This window comes from Diceros bicornis, assembly GCF_020826845.1.
Source record: "Diceros bicornis minor isolate mBicDic1 chromosome 35 unlocalized genomic scaffold, mDicBic1.mat.cur SUPER_35_unloc_1, whole genome shotgun sequence".
Lineage (NCBI taxonomy): Eukaryota > Metazoa > Chordata > Mammalia > Perissodactyla > Rhinocerotidae > Diceros > Diceros bicornis.
In genome coordinates, this window is record NW_026690912.1 from 1,114,799 (window position 1) to 1,130,443 (window position 15,645).

Here is a 15,645-nt window from a genome sequence, read left to right on the forward strand (position 1 = left end):
GAAGTCTTTAGAGAGTAAATGTCATGGTTAAGAGCACAGACTATGGAGCTAACTCCTCACGTCCAAATTCCAGCTCAATCCCTTCCTAGATATTTGTATTGACCGAGTTATTTACCTGATTGGTCCCTCAGTTTCTTCATCACTCAGTTGGCAATAATGATCAGCATACCTACTTTGTAGGTTTATGGAGAGTATTAAAGGAGTTAATGTTTGAAAAATGCTTGGAACACCTAGTGTATTGCCAGTGCTGTACCTATATATTAGAAATAAAATTTAGAAATTCTTCTGACACTGCCTGTGAGCCCCAGAGGGTGAGACTGTTGCCTGGATGTATGTAGAAAGCACTCCATGACATACGATGAATAAATGAGTGAACAACATTGGCAAATGCATTACCAATGTCACCTATGTCACCCTACAGGCATTCCCCAGCCGAACCACCCGCAGACATTCCTGCTCTGTCCTGCATCATATTCCCTGGAGGAATCACTGGGGCTTCTTGGACCCTGGTAACCATGCCCACTAAAGGTTCTTTTCCGTCAGCAACCCCAGTCTTTGTCGAAGTGCTTCAGCTCACAGGGTCTGCGCTCTGATCCTTGTCTTCACTCGAGGGAGAAGTGACATCCCCAGAGCTGGGCACACGCAGAGCCTGAGGCTTGGAGAAAATGATTCCCTGGCCCTGAGGCAGGTAGAAGAGCACAAGGACATAGTGGGATTCGGGGAAAAACCTCCAGGTGTTGTCAGAAGGGATGGAGGCAGGGGATGTGTCAGCAAGGACTGGTCAGGGTGGTGGGCCTTGGTGGTTAAATAGTAGGGGGGCTGGGAAGTTTCATAGGTTCTAGCATAATACAATCAATATGACAGTCATGAAATCAGAATCAGCCTAATTTAGGCCAAATTAACCCAATGTCAGCTGTTCCCTGTCTCTCTAATCCAGTAGTGACTTATAATAAGGGTATTCGTGTTCTATCATCTCCTTTTCATTGATTGGCTAGAGTAATTATTCTTTACATAGCCTATTTTTACATAGTAAAGAAAAAGTGAGTTTTAAAACAACCCTCCTTGGAAAAGTCTCCCTAACGTATTGGATTAATAACAGAAGCCACGACAGGAAATTCACCACATATCTTGAGCTTTAATCTCTGGTTTTAGATCTCCCTAACTGGTAAATTACCTTGACTTTTGCCTTCTTTCTTGAGATTAGTCCACTTAGGACTCAGTAGGAGTGCAACCTCATGCCATGTGAGAAGTGGTGTGACGCTAGGAAGAGGTTTGTTTCATTCTGTCAGTGTGTGTGTGTGTGTGTGTGTGTGTGTGTGTATGACAGTTTTTATTGCATCTTGCAGTGTGGGCCAGTGTAGACTCCTTTTCTAGGGAAAAAATTTCCCTAACCACTTTCTCTGGACTTTATTTTCACTGATGGCTTCCTCAGCACTGTCCAATAGTAACATTAAGCATTCTATATTATAGAATTTAATTTTTTTCTAGTAGCCACATTTTAAAAAAATGAAAGCAAACAGGTGAAACTAATTTTAATAGTATATTTAACCCACTATAACCAAGAGATCATCAATGTGGGTGCAGTCTATACAAAACTTAATAATGAGAGAGTTTACATTTTTTTCCTGTGTTTCATAAATCCAGTGTGTATTTCCCACTTACAGTACAATCTCCATTTATAAGTTGAGTTTTTTTAGACCTACCTTCTCTGTACTGAGATTTAATGTTCACAGTTGTGAAATAAGAGTCACTAGGAGTGGGGTGGATGATAATTTCACTACTGATTTAAGCTCTAATGGAGCTATGAACACCAACTGGTCAATGGGTTAATCAAATGAATAATCATATAGTACAGAAGAATGGTACGATTTGGGATTTAGAAAAAGACTGGGGACCGTGTGTCCTGACAGGGAGCACCAGGGATTTTGTTGTTGAGAGTGACAAGGACAAAAAGAGAATAAAGTCATACTCATAAGTGTCTAACAACATGGGGGAGAAGAAATGACCTGCCGTAGTCCTGAGTTTTGACCTTGAGCTCTCTGTTCTTGACCCAAATCTCTTTGATGATGTCACAGGACACAGGTCAGATTAATCCCCACAGGGAGGGTGGGAGGGTAGAAGCACAAGGCATCTGACATAATTGTCCTGGGAAGGCAGGCTTCATTTTATCACTCTGATTCACATTCACAATTTATTTTTATAGGGTAAGAGGAAAAGAAGTATGATGGTCAAATCATCACAGAGGAAGCGACATGACTGTGGAAACCAATACAAACCAAAGCCTGGTTTGAGCATCTCCATCCCTTTGAGGATGTCCAGTTACATATTCAAGAGGCCAGTTACTAGAATCACATCCTATCCTGGCAATGACATCAGATGCCATCAATGGGAGGAAACCTTGGAGCAGCCCCAACAACTCTGCTGGCAGAAGAGACTGCAAGGTCTCCAGGCCAGCAGAGTAAAGGAAACCTGTTAAGCCCTTTGGACCTTGCCAAAGCCCTGCTGAATCTTGCACCTAGTTGCACAGGTGCATCCCTGCCAGGTGTGCTCACAGGTGGTCTGAACTCCAGTCCCATGCCCATCCCTGCCTGGTCTTCAGATTCAGCAGAGACGATCCCAGGAGCTGGTCTGTACATCCTACAGCTCCTTTGCAAACAACTTCTGGTGACTGAGGAGGATATCAGGAAACAGGAAGGGAAAGTGAAGATGGCAAGAGAGAGACTGGTGGTAGCACTGATGCAGACAGACTCGCTAGCGAGGCAGGGAGAGTGAGGGGCCAAGAAGGACGTCCCGACAAACACGATGAAGAAAAGACAAGACGGGGCAGATGACATGGAGCTCACACTACATTAATGCCTCTGCAGGGGTCCTGATGTCTTCTTCCTTTGAGCTCTTGAAACTTTAATATATACCAATAGTTTTCTTTTCTTTGATTCCTTTGCATGACAGAGAAGATACAGACAGTGATCTTTCTGAGGTGAGAGATTGGGTTTCAGGTGAGGAGAGAAAGGAGATCTTTCCTTCTCATTTTGTTCTCTCATTTTCCTTTCCTGAGTGTTATGCATTTGTATTTTAAGATCAACAGAGCGGTATCACAGTCAGGGAATTCTTTAGAGGTCTGCCCTCACAGTCACAGAGAAAACCTACCTAGTCCAAATGGATTGTCCTTTTTGTGTAATATTCCAATAGATTCCAACATAATATTTCACTAAAGAGCTGTTATATCTGTCTTCTCAAAAAAGACACCTACTTCTGGGTCTCTATTTTTCTGGTATTTGTTGCATGTTGAATCACAGTTGCATATAATGAAATACTGGATTTTCCCTTCTTTTAGATTTGTATGCGTTGGAAATTTGATTCATGAAAATTGATGTCCCATTGCCGTATCATGCTGTCAGGAGAATGACCGTTTTCAGCATCACAAGTCTCAAAATCAGCCAGTGTGTTGGGATTTGTCTATTTGCCTGGTTGAGTATGTTGCACTCTTCAAATCCTCTTTATCATTACTTACTTTTGTCCCACAGATTTATCAGTTTCTGAGAGCAATGTGTTAAACAATAATAGAGTATCTTAGTATTTATATCTTCCCTAAAAAATAAGTTATTTTTTAGCTAAATCTTCTCTCCTCTATTCTTCCATGTGGTAATCATCTGGAATTTTGGTTCGAATGTGTTTTTAATGTCTTGTTTTAAAACTAATACTAAATTAGATAGACTGTTTTTTCCTTTCCTCATGACTCCTGTTTTGTTTTCCTGGGTTCACATTTCTTCTTCCTGATGCACATTCGTTACTGGTTCTTTCACTGCAGGCCTGTGGGAGGTCAACTTTGAGTCTGTTTGTAGGTCCGATAACGTCTTTCTTTCTTTGACACATAGTTTGAATAGGTGTTTAATTTAGCTTTGGTGTAATTTTTTTCCTTCTTTGTCAAGTTACTTAATATTTCTGAGCCTCCATATCTTTAGCTTAAAATGGGAATAAAACCCTAAAAATGGTGACTGTAACTGAGATAATACACGCAGAGCTTGCCAGTCATGTTGCTTAGCAGAAATTAAAGTCAATAATGATAACTATTATTAATCATTATCATATTATTATAATAATGTAATATATCATAATATATTAATGTATAATAATAATTATACATTAATTTATAATTATAATGTACAGTGTATAATGTATGATGTATGCAATGTATAATAATAATATATTAATATTATTAATCATTAGAATCTTCAGAGTGTGCATTCTCAGAGAATCACAGCTTAAGATTGAGAATGTGAAGCTCACACACAAGAAGTCTGAGAGAGTGTCATGACTGTGACTTTAATTCTCAGCCCTTGGGTGTCTTCAGCTGTGGTCGTCTGCACAGTGTGTACAGATAATGTAATCTGTTCCCACAGACCCACTGCAGAACAGCACAGCCTGCCTCATGCCTGGGATGCTCTGGGCTGCTTGTTGGGGAGCCTCTGCTGTGAGGCTAGTTGGACTCTGTACAGAGAAAGATGAAAAAAGACTCTTTCTTTTCCCTCAGATTCCCCCCGCCCCGAGTTTTATTCACTTTTACATCCAGAGCAGATACTCTATTCCCAGAGCCTTGGTGTTACTCTGGGATTCAGGGTCTCCAGACACCTAGTCATTTCAACTCCCAAGGCCCAAGGTGACTGCAGAGTCATGTCTCACCCACTCCTCTCATTTTGGCCTGTTTCCCGTCATGGAGGACCCATGAATGGGGAGAGGAGACATCGAGGGAGATTGATCTGGAAGTCCTGGTGAATCTGAGCTTCAGAGAATGAAGCAGAAAAGGGGAACGTGAGACTGCCAGTGCTTCAGTGGGGGAGGAATATGGAGGAACCGAGAGGGGTGTGATGGCTGCACAGAGTCAAGGGGAGGGATGTTGCAAAGTTTCCTAAGAAGGGAAACCTTGCAATGAAGTGGGGATTCGATTTTACATGATGGCAATGTCTGTGCTGGTTTCACCAATTCTGGTGTCCCTGAGGGATGAACTGGTGTGACACCACAGGACAGAAGTTACAGTCACTTTCAGGACTTAAGGAAGTTGAAACCTTTCAGCTTAGTCCCCTGTGAGCCATTCAGGGCCCAAGTCTAGAAAGGCTTGGAGCCTGTGTCTGTCCAATGTGGTTTCGTTCTGTTCCAGCCAAGCTTCTCTGGACCCCAGCTATGAAAAAGGGACCTCAGATCTAGTCAGATCTAGTCATCGCAGCTTCCGTAGGTCGCCAGGAGGCAGGTAATAGCCCAGGCATTGACACTGGACCTCATAGTTGCCCTCCTTCTTCCGCCGGCAGACAAGTGACTTGTGAGGTGAGGAGAGCGCATCAGAATGGTCCAGTCAGCTGCCCAGTATGGGAGACTCCAGGGGAAGGAGATGCCAAAGCCACAGAGACCCGATGCCTCCTGTGTCTCCCTCTTCCTTTTGTCCACTTAATTTTCACCCTGAGTCCTTCTTTTCCTTCCATTTTCCCTCTTTTGGGTCTCTCTCCCTCTCTTTCCCCTGCATGTTCTAGCTTAATTGAGGTATTAACAACATACAGTAAACTGCATACATTTAAAGTGAACAATTTGATATATTTTGATTATAACTTATTGAACCATCACCACAATCAAGAAAAGAAATGCCCATCCTCCCCAAATTTCCTCATGCTCATTTTAATTCCTCCTTCCCTGCCGTTTGCAAACACATTCTCATTCCCAGGCAACCAGTGTTCCGGTGTATGTCCCTATAGATTTTCCTGTATTTTCCAAGAATTTTTATAAATGGGATCATATACTACTCATTTTTTACTGTCTTCTTTCACTCAGCATTATTATTTTGAGATTCATGCTTGTCATTGCACGTACTATGAAGTCATTCCTATCCCCAACCCTTCCCTGGCAGCACTGTGCACACGCCCGAGCGCTTCCCAGGTTGGCGTGAGAGCCAATAGTACTGCTGCATCCCCAAAAGTAGGAATGTGCCTTGGTGCAACACTGGGAGGGGTTGGCGGCAGCCCTGGACCCGCACATGAATGCTTTCCTGGATGGCTGGAGAGCCCACCGTGCCACTGGAGTCCCAATGATCGGCCAATGCTCAGACCCGTGAAGAAGCCCCACCCACCAAGCACAGAGGCTGCCATGAGCATGAGAAAAGGCAGCAGCAGATATACGTGCACATGCAGATGCTTTCCCAGATGCACAAACACCCATAGTAGTGCTGCGCTCTCACAACTGGGTACTTGCCTCCGTGTGGCGGGAGCTCTGAGCCCAGTGTGAATGCTTTTCCACAGGGTTGGAACACCCACTGTACCCACACAACGTCCAGCATATGGGGTGGGATCAGAAACACAGCTCATGCTTCCCCCACAGCAGTAGCAGGTGGAATCTGCGACCTGATACTACCACAAATACGCAGGCAAAAGATTAGTTCATCAAACACCATAAGAAACTACAGTAACAATTCAGAGCAGAAGGAAATGACAAATCTCCAGAAACCAACCTTGAAGTCACAGAAATTTACAATCTAAATGACAGAGAATTCAAAATAACTGTCATGAAGAAACTCACCAAGTTACAAGAATGTTCAGACAGTTCAATGAACTCAGGAATAAAATTAATGAGGAAAAGGAATACTTCATCAAAGAGACTGAAACTATTAAAAAAAAAACAAGCAGAAATTCTGGATATGAAGAACATAATTAATGAGATAAAAAAGAATCTAGAATCTTTAAAAAATAGAGCTGATATTATGGATGAAAGAATTAGTGATTTAGAGGATAGAAATATAGAAATGCTTCCAGTGGACGAGGAGAAAGAACTCAGATTTTTAAAAAATGAAGGAATTCTTGGAGAAATATATGACTCAATTATAAAAGCAACCTAAGAATTATAGGTGTTCCAGAGGGAGAAAAGAGGGAGAAAGGAGCAGAGAGCTTGTTCAAAGAAATAAGATCTGAGAACTTCCCAAACCTGGGCAAGAACCGGAGTTATAAATACATGAAGCCAACAGAACGCCTAATTACATCAATGCTAAAAGACCTTCTCCAAGGCATATAATAGTAAAAATGGCAAAAGCCAATGACAAAGAAAAAATATTAAGGGCAGTAAGACAGAAGAAAATAACCTAGAAAGGAACCCCTATCAGGCTTTCAGCATATTTCTTGGCAGAAACTTTACAGGCAAGGAAAGAATGGAATGATATATTAAAAATACTGAAAGACAAAAACTTTCAGCCAAGAATACTCTATCCAGTGAAACGATCCTTATGATACAATGGAGAAATAAAAGTTTTCCCAGATAAACAAAGGCTGAGGGAGTTCATCACCACTAGATCTCCCATACAAGCAATGATCAAGAACGCCCTCATACCTGAAACAAAAAGAAGGCAAATGTCTACAAATCTTCGAGCAAAGAGATAAATAGACAGACAAAATCAAAAAGCTACAGCTCTGTTTCACAACAGGGTAGAAAATACTTAATTATAACTTAAAAGAAGAAGGGAAGGAAAGCATCAAAAGTAACTATAGGGGCCGGCCCGGTGGCGCAAGCGGTTAAGTGCGCGCGCTCCGCTGCGGCGGCCCGGGGTTCGCTGGTTCGGATCCCGGGCGCGCACCGACGCACTGCTTGGTAAGCCATGCTGTGGCGGCGTCCCATATAAAGTGGAGGAAGATGGGCACCGATGTTAGCCCAGGGCCGTCTTCCTCAGCAAAAAAAAGAGGAGGATTGGCGGATGTTAGCTCAGGGCTGATCTCCTCACAAAAAAAAAAAAAAAAAGTAACTATAAACACTTCAAGTTAGTCACAAACGCACAACACAAAAATGAATAACTTGTGACAACAATAACTCAGAAGGAGAAGAGGAAAGGGATGGAACCTGCTTAGATTAATGGAGATAAGAGGCTATCAGAAGATGGACTATCTCATCTATGAAATCTTCATACAAACCTCACAGTAACCAGCAAACAAAAAATCAGAGCAGAGCCATATATCATAAAAAAAGAGAAACATCCACAGAAAAACCCCAAAATGAAATGGTAGTCAGAAACACAAAGGAAGAGGAATAATGGAAATATAGATTAGGTGGGATTAAGCACTCATGTATCAATAATCACTCTAAATGTAAATCGATTGAATTCTCCAAGGAACAGACAAAGAGTGGTGGGGTGGATTAGAAAACAAGACCCAACAATATGCTGCCTCCAGGAAACACATCTCAGCTCTAAAAACAAACAGGCTCAGAATGAAGGGATGAGAGACAATACTCCAAGCAAATGGCAAATAAAAGAAAGTAGGTGTTGCCATACTTATATCAGACAAAGCAGACTTCAAGATAAAAAAGACTATGAGAGACAAAGAGTGGCAGTATATAATGATAAAGGGGACTTTCCACCAAGAGGACATAATACTTATAAAGATATATGCACCTAACACAGTAGCACAAAGGAATATAAAGCAACTATTAATAGACCTAAAGGGAAAAATTAACAGCAACACAATAATAGCAGGGGACCTGACCACCCCACTTACATCCATGGATAGATCATGCAGAGAAAGGCAACAAGTTAATAGTGGAATTAAATGAAACATATGATCAGATGAACTTAATCGATATATGTAGAGCATACCCTCCCAAAACAGCAGAATACACATTCTTCTTAAGTGCACATGGAACATTCTCAAAGATAGACCATATGTTGTGAAACAAGGTAAGCCTGAATAAATTTAAGATGGAAATCATATCATGCTTCTCTTCTGACCAGAATGCTATGACACTAGAAATCAACTACAAGAAAAGGGATGGGGTAGTCACAAATATGTGGAGACTAAAGAACACACGACTGAAGAACCATTGGATCAATGAACAAATCAAAGGAGAAATCAAAAAATACCTGAAGACAAATGACAATGAAACGACAACAAAACAACTCTTATGGGATGCAGTTCTAAGAAGGAAATTCATAGCAATACAAACGCAACTCAACAAACAAGAAAAATGCCAAATAAGTAACCTTAAACTACACCTAATAGAACCAGAAAATGAAGAACAAATGAAGCCCAAAGTCAGCAGAATGAGGGAAATAATAAAAATTAGAGCAGAAATAAATCAAATAGAGACTAAAAAAACAGTAGAAAGGATCAATGAAACAAAGAGCTGGTTCTTTGAGAAGACTGAAACAAAATTGACAGACCCTTAGCCAGACTCACTAAGAAAAAAAGAGAGAAGGCTAAAAGACAAAAAATTAGAAATGAAAGAGGAGAAATTACAACAGATATCACAGAAATCAAAAGGACAATCAGAGAATACACTGAACAACTTACATGCCACCAAATAGGATAACCTAAAAGAAATAGATAAATTCTTAGATTCCTACAACCTCCCAAAGCTGAATCAAGAAGAAATAGAGTAAATGAACAGACCAATCACAAGTAAAGAGATCAAAATGCTCATCAAAAACCTCCCAAAAAACAAAAGTCCAGGACCAGATGGCTTCTCTGGAGAATTCTACCAAATATTCAAACAAGATTTAATACCCATGCTTCTCAAACTATTCTAAACAGTTGAAGAAGATGGAACACTTCCTAATTCATTCTATGAGGCTAACATCACCCTGACAGCAAAAGCAGATAAGGATAGCACAAAGAAGGAATATTACAGGCCAATATCACTGATGAACACAGATGCACAAATTCTCAACTAAATATCAGCAAATCGAACACAGCAATATATTAAAAGGATCATATACCATGATCAAGTGGAATTTATACCAGGGATGCCGGGATGGTTAAACATCCGCAAATCAATCAATGTGATGCACCACATTTACAAAATGAGGAATAAAAGTCACATGATCCTCTCCACAGATGCAGAGAAAGGATTTGACAAGATCCAACATCCATTTATGATAATAACTCTCAATAAAATGGGTATAGAAGGAAAGTACCTCAACACAATAAAGGCCATATATCACAAACCCACAGCCAACATCATACTTAATGGTGAAAAACTTAAAGCCACTCCTCTGAGAACAGGAAGAAGACAAATGTGCCCATTATCGCCACTCCCATTCAACATAGTACTGGATGTTTTGGCCAGAGCAATTAGGCCGGAAAAAGAAAGAAAAGGAATCCAAATTGGAAAGGAAGAAATGAAACTCTTGCTGTTTGCAGATGACATGATTGTAAATATAGAAAACCCTAAAGAATCCATCAGAAAACTATTAGAAATAATCAACAACTACAGCAAAGTTGCAGCGTACAAAATCAACTTACCAAATCAGTTGCAATTCTATACTCTAATAATGAACTAACAGAAAGAGAACTCAAGAATACAATCCCATTTACAATTGCAACAAAAAGAAAAAAGTGTCTAGGGATAAATTTAACCAAAGAGGTTAAAGACCTATACAATGAAAACTAGAAGACATTATTGAAAGAAATCAATGATGACCTGAAGTAATGGGAAGATATTCCATGCACATGGATTGGAAGAATAAACACAGTTAAAATGTCCATATTACCTAAAGTAATCTACAGATTCAATGCAATCCCAATCAGAATCCCAAGGACCTTCTTCATAGAAATAGAACACAGAATCCTAAAATATATATGGAATAACAAAAGACCTCGAACAGCCAAAGCAATCCTGAGAAGAAAGAACAAAGCTGGAGGCATCACAATCCTAACTTGAAAATATATTACATAGCTATAGTAATCAAAATGGCATGGTACTGGCACACAAGCAGACTCATAGATCAATGGAACAGAACTGAAAGCCCAGAAAGAAACCCACACATCTGTGGTCAGTTAATCTCTGACGAAGGAGCCAAGATCATACAATGAAGAAAGGAAAGTCTCTTCAATAAATGCTGTTGGGAAAACTGGACAGCCACATGCAAAAGAATGAAAGTAGATCGTTATCTTCCACCATACACAAAAATTAACTCGAAATGGATAAAAGACTTGAATCTAACACTTGAAACCATAAAACTCCTAGAAGAAAATATACGCAGTACAGTCTTTGACATCGGTCTTAGCAGCACCCTTCCCAATACCATGTCTACTCAGGCCAGAGAAAGAAAAGAAAAAATATACAAATGGGACTACATGAGACTAAAAGGCTTCTGCAAGGCAAAGGAAACGATGACAAAACGAAAAGACAGGACCGGCCCCATGGCTTAGTGGTTAAGTGTGCGCGCTCCGCTATTGGCGGCCCAGGTTCGGATCCTGGACGCGCATAGATGCACTGCTTGTCCGGCCATGCTGAGGCTGCGTCCCACATACAGCAACTAGAAGGATCTGCAATTACGACATACACCCATCAACTAGGACTTTGGGGGAAAAAAAGGAGGGGGATTGGCAATAGATGTTAGCTCAGAGCCGGTATTCATCAGAAAAAAAGAGGAGGATTAGGACGGATGTTAGCTCAGGGCTGATCTTCCTCACAAAAAAAAAAAAAAAGGAAAAGAAAACCCACCAACTGGGAGAAAATATTTGCAAATCACATATCTGACAAGAGATTAATCTCCAAAATATATAAACAACTCATACAACCCAACAACAAACAAACAGACAATCCAATCTAAAAATGGGCAGAGGATATGAACAGACATTTTTCCAAAGAAGATATACAGAAGGCCAACAGACACATGAAAAGATGTATAACATCACTAATTATTAGGGATATTCAAATCAAAACTACAATGAGAGATCACTTTACACCTGTCAGAATGGCTATAATTCCCAAGACAAAAAATAACAAATGTTGGAGAGGATAAGGAGAAAAGGGCACCCTCACACACTGCTGGTGGGAATGCAAACTGGTGCAGCCACCAGGGAAAACAGTTTGGAGATTTCTCAAAAAATTAAAAATAGAAATACCATACTTTTCAGCTATCCCACTACTGGGTATTTATCGAAAGAAATTGAAATCAACAATTCAAAGAGATTTATGCAGCCCTGTGTTCACTGAGGCATTATTCACAATAGCCAAGACATGGAAGCAACCCAAGTGCCCTGCTACAGATGAATGGATAAAGAAGATGTGGTATGTGTTATATACAATGGAATACTACTCAGCCAGAAACAAAAGACAAGATCGTCCTGTTTGCAACAACCTGGATGGACCTGGAGGGTAAGATGTTAAACGAAATAAGCCAGACAAAGACAAATATGCATTATTTCACTCATATGTAGAAGATAAACATACACAGGGATAAAGAGAACAGATTAGTGGTTACCAGAGGGGATGGGGGTTGGGGGTTGAGTGAAAGAGTTAAAGGGGCACATATGCATGGTGATGGATGAAAGTTAGACTACTGTTGGTGAGCACCATGCAGTCTATACAGAAATTCACAAATAATAATGAACACCCAAAATTACACAATGTTAAAACCCTTTATAATTTCAATAAAATAATTAAAAAAGAAAAAAATAATTCATTCTTTTTTATGGTTATATAGTATTCCACTGTGGGGAAATACCACACTTTGTGTATCCGTTCACCAGTAGATGGACATTTGGGTTGTTTTCCATTTTTGTATACTATAAATAGGTTGTTATCAACATGTGTGTACAAATCTGTGTATAGACATACGGGTTTATTTCCCTTGGATGGATTCCTAGGGGAGGAACTGCTGTGTAGACGTATGTAATTATTAAATACGCATTCAAGCTATTTTTCACCAGCACTCGATGAGAGTTTCAGTGACTTGACATCTTCAACAACACTTGCTATAATCAGTCTTTTTAATTTTAGCCATTCTCAAGTGTGGTGGAATCTCATGATGACTGTCACTTTCATTTACCCAATGACTCATGTTGTGAAGGAGAAGGCGAGCCACACACAGACTGGGAGAAAACATCTGCAAAACATATCCCTAGAAAAGGACGTGTATTTATAATATATAAAGAGCTCTTACAACCCAATAGTAAGAAGACAAGCAACACGTCATGGCTTACCAGGAGACAGCAGATCAGGCCTGTGATGAGCACCAGGAGGCCCGCCAAGCAGATGAGGATGAGGGCCCAGAAGGGGTGGTCTGGGGAGACAAGTGGTGGGGTGAGCCACCTCCTGTCATTGCCCCAGGGCTCCTGCTGACCCCACTGTGCCTCAACCGTCCTTGACAAGGCTTGGCCAACTTTCCTCATAATCCAAGACCCTGTGTGCATGGTTCTCTTCGATGAGGCACAGCATCAAGATACTCACCCCCTACCATGGGCTGGGGTTTCCTGCAGGTTTACCAGGCTTCTCAGTCAAGGTGTCCTCTCTGTTGGGAGAATATTCTGGAAGTGAATCAAATGGAGAGTGCATGTGAGTGTGGTTCACTCTTTTTAATAGAACTTTTAGACACAGAAAAATAAAGGGAACAGTCTCATAAACATCCATCATCTAATTTAACCATGTATATTCCATCCAATTAAAACAACATTTTATCAATGTATAAATTATTAACACTTGCCAACCTTGATTCATCCCATGTTTTCAATGAAATATTAAAGTCAAGTAGACATCATCATGTTTCACCCCATTTTAGTTTCCATCTCTAAAACGTGAGCACACATTCCTACAAAATCCAAGGCCATTATCACAGAACAAAAGTTTAATAAATTAAACCAAATTCATACCTCTGGGCACAGAGGACTGAATTTGAGCTGGACTTTCTTATGATAGCTAGGGGGAGAATGGGTCATCACAGTTGGCAAGCCTATGGGATCTCTCTAAATTTGTAAATTCCCACTCAAAAGTGTTCTTCCCTGTCTAGAAACACATTCATCCCCTTCTCCTTTATCTATTTGCTTAATATTCATTTTCTAGGATTAACCTACAATGTAATATCCTGCAGGAAGTCTTCTCTGATTTCCGCCTGCAAGTATGAGTTTGTTCACATCAGTTAATTGATAAGTTTCAATTCTCTATTCTTGTTATTGCCAGCTACAACATAAACTCCAGGAGGGTAGGACACACAGCACCCAGTGGGCTTGGTGGGAGGGTGCATGTCCCCCTTCTTGTACCTCTATCCAGACAACCTCTTACAGATGTGCTGTCTGATATGGAGCAGCAACAAGTCTCTTTTTGAATTAAAATTAATTTTAGTTAAATCAAATAAAAATTCTGGTACCTCAGTAACATTAAAACTCAGTAACAATAAAGACCAGTCCCAATACCATCCTTCGAGCACTCAACAGCCACATGCGGCTATGCACTGTTCAGCACAGATATAGAACATTCCACCACTGCAGAAAGTTCTAGTGCATTGGTGCTCATCTAGAGCGGGACTTGGCAAACTATAGCCTGTGGATCAGAAACCACATGACGCCCAAACATGTAAGTCTGCTTCACACACAGCTGGAGGCCCTCACTGACCATCCGGCCAGTGGCTCTCAGTGCAGAGATAAGGAAACAAAAGTCCAGAGAGGGGAGGTGACTAGTATGAGGTCACAGACTGTCTAGGAGAAGGTGAGGGCCTCCTACATTACACTGGTGTCCTTTTCTCTCTCTCAAGGGTGGTTAAAGACTGGGGGACTATGCCACCTCCTGCCAGCCTGAGAAAGTTCAATGCTCTCTCAGCTCCAGGCATCCAGAGTCCCCAGAAAGGCCTCACTTCCTTTCCCAATGACCAGGGAGCCTTACCATCCCCAAGGACACTCTTCCTGTCCAGGGTCAAGTTCTGCAGCTGGGTACCATTCTGGCTCAGCCGCAGGAATTCCTCATAGATGGCAACTCTGTCCAGTCTCTGTGCCAAAGCGGCAAGGTACACAGGGAGTCCACTCCAGTGTGGTTACTGTGGGGGACAGACCTGGAAGGGCACAAATATGAACAAGGGTGTCTAGAATTCTACCCTGATTCTAGATTCCCTGCTTCTGGGTCCTGTTCAAGAGAACTTTCTGCAATAATGTAAACATTTGTCTGCACTACCAAATACACTCATTATTAGCCCCATGTTGTTATTGAGCACTTAAAATGTGGCTAGTGCATGTGAGTGAGGAACCGAATTTTTCATGTAATTTCATTTCAAGTAATTAATTTATAAATAAATAACCATAGGGAGAACATTTTTGAAACTTTGGAGTAAGGACTTCTGCAAATGCATACAAACAATGAGAACACTGGTAAAAATGGTCGAAATCAACTTTTCAGAAGTCTAGAAATTAATCAAAGGCTTGTAAGAATCTGAGGAGGGTTTAGTGAAGACACACGGTGGAATCTTGATACAGGCAGCAAACTTCGTGGCATTATAACTTGCACTATTCCCATCCTGCTCTCACAACATCCTCCATAACTTTGAAAACCGTCAGTCTCAGCACCATGGTGGCTGAGACAACGGGCAGCACAGCAGCCATAATGGGTGTGGAGCTCTGAAAAGACCCATCCCCACCCAACTGCAACTAGCTGACCTGCCTGGCAGCTCCCTGAAAACGCCCCATGTTCAGGGCTTGTCGTTACTTGAGTCAGAGCTTGCCCAGGATGGAAAGTCTGTCCCCAAGGCACTTGCTAAAAACAATCAGCGCTAATTGTTTTCTATTGTAGTTGCCTGAGGGAGTGACACCAGGAGAGGCAGGCAAGAGGTGAGCCAACAACTTAGAAGAAAAATTGGGGGAATGAGATGTCCACAGGGGGCTTTGAAAAGCTCCAGTGTATTTGTGGGCATCTGGAAGG